Source organism: Poecilia reticulata, unplaced genomic scaffold (genome assembly GCF_000633615.1).
Source record: "Poecilia reticulata strain Guanapo unplaced genomic scaffold, Guppy_female_1.0+MT scaffold_155, whole genome shotgun sequence".
Lineage (NCBI taxonomy): Eukaryota > Metazoa > Chordata > Actinopteri > Cyprinodontiformes > Poeciliidae > Poecilia > Poecilia reticulata.
Window position 1 is genome coordinate 179623 of NW_007615016.1, and position 8345 is coordinate 187967.

The 8345-nt window shown below is 38.0% G+C and overlaps 1 protein-coding gene across 2 annotated transcripts in view; it reads left to right on the forward strand.

The window, feature by feature from the left end:
* Positions 1 to 8345, forward strand: part of jade2 (jade family PHD finger 2) — a 138341-nt gene that overhangs the window by 1793 nt on the left and 128203 nt on the right. The gene's annotated exons all lie outside the window — the stretch shown is intronic.

The following is an 8345-nucleotide window of genomic DNA, read 5'->3' on the forward strand; positions in this document are numbered from 1 at the left end:
AATTTTCTTCAAGGTTTGGAAAGTGCTTGATTTCTGTTGTGCATAAGAGGAAGCAAATGCATTTTATTTAATACTTTTTTACTTAATACGTGGTAAAATATGCATTTTTTATTTTTTATGWCTCAAAGCAATAACCAAATGAAAACTGACCAAACTTCTCTTGCTTTAGGTTAGTCATCACTATCAGAATTAAATATCTTTAATATTTTGTCATATAGGGTAATATTTGTATTTTATTTGTGGKGCTGGAAAAGTTTGAAAACATATTTTGAAAATGTTTGAACTTCATTTATCGGTGCACCGATTCCAGTTTTTAGGCCGATCTCCGATTACTGACCTTTAAAAAGCCGGACCTGTTCTGGCCGATACCCATTTATTTAGTCTGAAATGTTGCTACATGTCGCTGCGTTGTCACCTGCAGGGTTGTGTTGTAACTACTTACATTTAACCAATTAGATTTACTTTAACTTTTATGAAAACAATTACTTAAAAATTTACTTTTTTTTTTACTGTGTTGTACTTTTTGCTTTTACTTGAGTAATTTTATTATTACGTGTTTTTACTTGAGTAAAATCTCTGGATTTTCTTCCCACTTCATGAAAACAAACATGTTTGAACTCAAACCTGCAGTTTCTGTTAGTTTCTGAAGGTTTTTAGTGAAAGAAACTGATTTGGAAACATTTTGTTATTTTTTGTTACTTGTCATTAAGGAGCAAAATTATTGTCATTTTGGTTTCTAAAAACCAAAATTTCCACTTTACTTTACATTTTGGTCCGTCTGATGACGACATCTTGATCAATTTTTAACTTTTGTACTTTTGAGTAATTTCTTGGACGTGTCCTTTTTACTGGAGTGTTGTTTTGAGTACTCTCCCCTCTGATTGGTCACCTGCTCATCAGTTCTCACCTGGAGGCAGAGCTGGAATCATGCTGGGGGCTGTTTCATTCTCCCAATCGTGGCAGCAGAACCTCTTCATGCAGCTCACACACACACACACACACACACACACACACACTGAAGGCAGCTGCAGTGTGTGTGTCTCTCCTCCTGCTGGGTATCAAACTGATTCCCGGTGTTTGGGATTCGTTTGTATCTCCGTCTTTGTGGCTCTACTTTCTCTTCCTTTCTGCCCGTTTCTACTTTGCGTCCGTCACCGTGCCAACCAGCCGTCCGTATCCCAAACAGCCGTAGGGTGACGCTCATCGTCCAACTTCCTGTGAAAGCCTCTCTAGCCCGACATGTGCAGGTGTAGCATCATGTGTTTCCCGTGCCTTTAGTCGCTGAGCTCTGATTGGTTGGAGAAGGGGGTAAGGACCCCCACGTGATGCACTGGATCACATTAGCGGCTACGCTAACAGGAGGAGGAGGAGGAGGGATGGTGCTCATGAATGGAGGTCTGACGTCATGTAGCCTGAATCCCCTTCTGACACACACACACACACACACACACACACACACACACACACACACACACACACGTATGTGTCGACATGGATTCAGACGGCTGCAGGCGGATTCAGAGATGTGTTGTGTCATGTGAGACGGGAACAAATGAAACGGAGGGATTTGGTGTGTGTTGCTGTATCTGAGGATGTTATCTGCTACAGGCTTTTTTATCGGAGTGTGGATGTTGACACTGACTGAAGCTGCAGTTTGTCATTTTCATAAATATGTTTATTTTTTACACATTTGTTAAAACTGTCTCCATGTTGTGATAGTTTTTTATGAGACATCTGTGAAAAGATCGATGTTTTCTACGTCCTTCCTGAGCTGCTGTTTGACTGAAGAAATGCACCAAGAACAACCAAATAGAGCCAGGAGGCGGGGCTTAGCGCTGTCAATCATTCTCGTGTACTTGCTGCTAAATGTGCTAATGGCGTTACTGTTACAGGAAAACAGATTAATTGCTGTCATCTGTGACTATGCTAACTAGCTTTAGCATTTTCAACATGCTGCAGTATAGAGATTGATAGGCCTGTTGCAATAAATCAGTAAATTGCATGATAAATTAAAAGGAGCTCATTAATTTCCATGATTTATTATTTTTCTCTTTCTGGATGATGAAAGTTTTCAGTTTGGTGTTTTGGCCACCGATCATAATCGGCCGATTTCTGTGAAAAAGTGTATGATCGGTGACCTAAAAAGTACATTTTACATACGTATTAAAACTTTCGCTGTCCTGAGACAGATAATCTCTAAAAAATAATGGATCTCCTCCCTGCTCTGCATAATTACTCTGCTCAGTCAGAAACAGCCACTCAGAGCTAGCAGTAATCAGCTAGCCGCCATGCTAACAGGAAGTTTTCATTCAGTAACTCTGGATTGTTTATTGTAATGGATCCTGTATTTGCCTTTGAATGTTAAGTTTTATACTTGAATCTTTTGGCAATGTTGAGAGGTTTTATTTTGGCTCTTTGCATHATTTAGCCTCTTCAGAGCCTCCATATGTTATCAGTCTGTTAAAGATAGTTTTACTGATAGCAGGACAATTTGCACAATGTCTGTTTAGTTTAGTTTTCTTCTTCAAAAAGTTATTAAAAACAAGTTTTGTCTAAATTAAGGTGAAATCATGGTTCCTTTTTCCACATAATGTAACCGGTAGCGTTTACGATAAAATAATAATTATGTGATCGGTATCGGTGATCGGCCCTCATGGGTGATCGGTATCGGCAGGAAAAAACCTGATCGGCACATCTCTAATAATTAACCATAATAACATGTCATTATTTATATAAAGACCACACCATGAAGCTGATGTTAAAATTGGTCCGGATACATAAAAAATGTTTCAAGTTCTTCAAAAAATATTTATAAATATTGATAGCAGGCTGTCATGTAACACATTTTGCTGGATGATAAATTGTCCCAGACGTTATTGCAATATAATGTAATATTGTTAATTCTTAAAGATCAATAAACTTTAAATTTCATGATCATCTAACACTGGAACTGGGAGACATTTTAAATATCCAGACTGAAGACTTTTATCATCCAGGGTTTGATAGAAAGAAGAAAATGGAAATTATTGAGCTTGTTTTAACTTATCCTGTGATTTATTGATTTGTTGCTTAGTTGGTAAAGATGATAAACATGATTTTATTTGTATTCTTTATACAGAGTTACAACTTAAAAAGCTAAATATCCTCTGATCATTTGCTGTTTTTTAGATCAACAAGCTACAAACCAACCAGGAGAGAAAACACACAATGCACAGCACGATGCTGTATGATTAATACAACACCCTCCTGACAAACACTTTATCAGCAAAAAAATACAATAAAAATGGCTTATGACTTTTGCACAGAGCAACACAGAGCTGGATGTATTTAATTGTAACGATGGTGCAGAGAACGCTGAGGCGATGTGTTCGTTGATGACCCTGCTGAGCCCTGTAGCCTCATTAGCCTGTGTTAGCTTATGTTAGCTAACACAGGCTAACACACAGAAACACACGTGTGTTAGCCTGTGTTAGCTTGTGTTAGCTAACACAGAAACACTATTAGCTAACACAGGCTAACACACAGAAACACACATGTGTTAGCCTGTGTTAGCTAACACAGGCTAACACACAGAAACACACGTGTGTTAGCTTGTGTTAGCTAACACAGAAACACTATTAGCTAACCTAATGGCAGTCTATTAGATGGCAGATTAGTTAACTTAAAACTGATGCTCCACTGATGATCTGTTGGCGTGTTGGTCGCCTTATTTTATTGATTTTTTTTTTTTATTAACTGAAGCACACCAAATTGTGCAGCACATCTACATTTGAAGGTTGTCAAAGTCAAGCTAGCATAATCAGTTATGCTAGCTTGACTTTGACAAGCTAGCATAACTAGCTTGTCAAAGCTTCTCTCTCCCTCGCAATTTTTTTTAGATTCAAACTTTTCCTGACCTTGTTATCAGTCAGGAAAACCGACTGTTTTGTTTTATTGGTGTTGGCAATTAGCAAAGCTCTACGTGGTTTTTTTCTTTAATAAACCAGGCGTACGTTAAAGATTAGCTGTTATGTCGATAACTTGACGGCTAAACCCAATGCTAGTTATTGTTAGCGATCAGTTTTTTTTCTTGCGCTCATGTCGTCACGTTGCAACGTGTTTATAGATGTTACAGATGACTGTATTATGAGCCAGATAACAGCATAAAGTGGTGGTACATTTTGCCCATCATTAGCCACTGCTTTTCAAAACAGACACTAAATGGACTCTGCTTTCAAATTAGATGGGACTTATTCTGATCACATTTTCTTTAAATACGGATTAATGTTTTAACTGCTTTTCTGATGTGCGAGTTTGTCAGACAGGATTTATATTTATAGCAACCAGCCTTCTCCTAGTGTTCATAGCTGGTACTGCAGGTGAAAACATCTTGTTTTGTTTTGTCATGATGCATTCAGAGCTTTTTATCTGTGGTGAACACAGTGCTGCCTCTGAGTCATGGTGTCTCCTCATGCATAAGGATAAAAATAAAACCCGTGTGCCGCAACTATTAACATTTTATTACACACTTTAGTACTTTCCCCCGTTTCCTTCCTGATGTTCAGGTCTGTCTATATTTGTCTCTGCGTGCCATCGCCAGCGTTTCTAATCGGATGTTAAAGTCTGAGGATGTAAACACATGGATGGCAGATGCTTCGCTTTGGGAATATGGATGTTTGACGAGAAGCAGCAAAATGTCCAACCTTCCTCTGCTGCTTTTTATTCAGGTTTTTATCATTTACTTTGCTTAGATGCAAAACATCTAATAAATTCAAAAAGTGAAACTCAGACAAAAGGATAATCAAGGAATCAAATGAAAACAATTGGCACATTCTGCTGTTTTTTATTAATATTTAAAACAAATTTAAATCCTAAAGAAATACAAATAATAATTGTTTTAAGTATGTAAACATTCTAGTGTCTGAAATCCAACATAGTGTTCTTTTAGTGTACACTTGATTGATTATCCCAGAATGTATTGCGATACCAATATTGGTGTTTTCATCTAATATAATAATAATAATGACATAATAATAATAATAATAATAATAATAATAATAATAATAATAATAATAATGCAAGAATCCAATAAACTGGAAGACATTTTAAATATCCAAGAAAAATGAACGAAACAAGAAATAATATAAATTATAAAGTTTCTGCAAACAARATTATTCTCCCAGAGAAGGTTTAGTTGAGACCAAAAACCAGAGAGAAACGATAAATCCTGCAAATGGAAACTATTGATTTAATTTACCACCTGATCAAGTGATTTATAGTGGCGGCCATTTTCCTTTCCTCCAGTTCAAACCTTTTCACCAAGTTAGAGAGAAAATCCATCCTGGACCTGGAGCGTCGCTGACGGCTGTGAGAGACGCTACCTGCTACCTGCTCCTTGTTTGTTTCTTTCTGTTTGTTTGTTTGTTTGTTTGTTTCCTTCTTTCTTTCTTTGTTTGTTTGTTTCTTTGTTTGTTTGTTTGTTTGTTTCTTTCTCTCTCTTCTTTCCTCCTTCCTTCCCTCCCTTTCTTTCTTTCTTTCCTTCCTTGTTTCCTTCCATCCCTTTCCTTCCTTCCTTCCTTCCTTCCTTCCTTCCTTCCTTCCTTCCTTCCTTCCTTCCTTCCTTCCTTCTCTCCCTCTCTCCCATACGGGTTGATGGGAACGGTGGCGTTGATATCAGCATCAGATTGACTCATGGCTCTTCTTCCAGTTAGTCATGAGACAGCGGTGTGTGTGTGTGTGTGTGTGTTTGAGTGTGTGTGTGTGTGTTGGGGTGTGTGTGATCATGCGCGAAGCTTTAAAGCTGGAATGTTATGGATCTTTGGGTTTTGACTGGACCAGTTGGTTATGATTGTTATAAAATTGATTTGTGTTTGTTGGAGCTTCATTTGTCTCCAACAGGGGTGTCCAAAGTGCGGCTCGGGGGCCATTTGTGGCCCTTTTTGTGGACTAATTTTTGTCCACTGCACCAACTTCAATTAAAAATGATACAAAGTTTTATAACTTTGCTTTAAGAAAAGGTAAAACCATGTCAACCAACCAAATCAACTTTTATTCTTCCTGTTTTCTCTACTGAAATAAATTTATTCAAACCCAAAGGAAACTGAAAACTAGATGCTTTTCTTTAATGTAGCTTCATTGTACCAAAGCTGCAATTGTGGACAAGAAAAGGAGTAAAATTTCTACCAAAAAACTCTTTGGAAGAATTTTGAAACTTTCCACAATTTCCAAAAGTTCAAAGTTTTTGACTTCTGAAACTCAAACATTTCCAAGTTTTTCCTAGAAAATTTCTGAGGTTATTCACTAAATTTCTAAGTTTTTTGGATGAAAATTTAACCCGCCTTTTTGCAGCGCCCCAATACGCCGTTGTTAAAATCGTTTCCCACTTTTTAAATATCTCTTTCCAAAATTTTTTTTTTTTTTCTATTTTAATTGCTTGGTTCGAGGTTGCTAGCGTTAGCGGCTAGTGGGCTAGTTACTGTCCACACCAATAACTTGTGTCAGTGGAGAAATCCTCCAAACACTAAAATCTGGCACTTCTTCAGTTTTGTTTCCATTTGGTGAAGGAAGGAGATGTGCTCAGTGTCGTCTTCACTGGTTTTTGTGTCGTTTCCTTTAGCAGTTGTCGGTGCAGCGCCCCCACAGGCGAGGAGAGGAACAGGCTTTTTAATTAGCGCAGCGAGGAAACGAACCAGCTGAAAATGTAAAAGATGTTTTTGGCCCCAAATCAAACCGCGTCTTCCGGACCGTCAGGTTTTGTGTCTGAAGGATTGATTTGTGTTTCAGCTCAGGGAGTGAAGTGCGACTGGTGGAGGCGTCTTCATCGACATCTGTTGGATTAAAGCAAATAAAACGACATCTGAGGCTTCATGTGCTGCGACAGTCTGCTGCGCGGAGCTGTGAAGCAGACTGTGTGCAAACACCAGTTCATAATTACTTTTACAAAACTGAAAAGTGAGCAGAGATGACCAGCAGGGGTCACTGGGGTCAGTGCAGCGCCACAATAGCAGGTTATTGTCGTCCACCGAATGATAAACATTTTTTTTAGTGATTTCCACTGAAAACAAACAAATTCATCATGGCATGAAATGTGAAAACATCCTTACTCTAASCTTTGATTGGACATTTTTATTTGGTAGATTTGTAGATTTCCATGCCCGGTTTTCCTCAGTCGTCCAGAAAAATGATCCATTTCTTCAAGTTTCAAGTCAAAAATGACGATTCATCCTCATTTATTCTCAAATGTTCTGTTTTCTTTAGTTATTCGTGGAAAATTCAGGGATTTTTCCCTCAAGCCAATCAGAAATACATGAAATGCAGCTTAGGAAGCTTTGGCCGTTGGGGCCTAAGAGGTCGCGACCTTCCGTTTGAGGAAATGAAACCACAAACCTTCAGTGTCCAAAAGTTCAACGTTGGACCATTTTCTGGCCAAATTTGGGTTTTGTGTTTCTAGAACAGAACCACAACTTGCAGGTCAATCACAGATCTTGTTCGGTTCGCCTCTTGGCGGCCATCTTGGTTCCGTCTTGTCGTCTTTTTGCAGTTTTTCTTTGCAGTTCCTCTCATGTTTGATATTTTTCCAGTTACTATCTTAGTTGAGTAAAAATATGTTGAAGTATTTACACTCTTCTGTTTGCATTGCTGTGGGCTTCTTTTTGTATCCTTTTCCTGACTGATACCTTTCCATCTTTCAGTCTTTCGTAACATGTCTGCTAACGACAGCTGCAGCTAAATGATGGCAGTAGGTGAATGYCAGTGATATCTGAATGGAGAAKCCRGATTTATTAATCATATTCACTTATACAAGCAGATTATTGGAGCTTTTAAATATTTTACATTTTTCCCTCCAATAGTCGAGTTTGTTTGAAACGTTTTCATTATAAACCATGAAACTCAATTGTACTGCGATAATAACAATATTCAGCTGGACATTTTAAACAGCCAGATGTTTGGATTTTAGTTTCACTGATTTTTATATTTCACCAAAAAAAAAAATCAAAAATCTCAACCAGCGATTTTTCATTTTGTTTCCTTTGAGTTACATAATCTACAAAACGGTGTGGAGCCGCTTCTCAGATGTCAGTGTGTTGAATAATGTCGGCCTGTTTTCATTCATTCATTCATTCATTCATTCATTCACAGAAATGTGAGCTTTTATCTTTAGAAGTGAGTGGGCTGCACACCCACTGATGACGATGCTTGATGTGACTCAAATGTGCTTTTTGGTTTTTGTTCCTGTTGGCAACCATGTTAGTGTGTGTGTGTGTGTGTGTGTGTGTGTGTGTGTGTGTGTGTGTGTGTTTCTCTATGTGTGTGTTTCTCTGTGTGTGTGTTTCTCTGTGTGTGTGTGTTTCTCTGTGTGTGTGTGT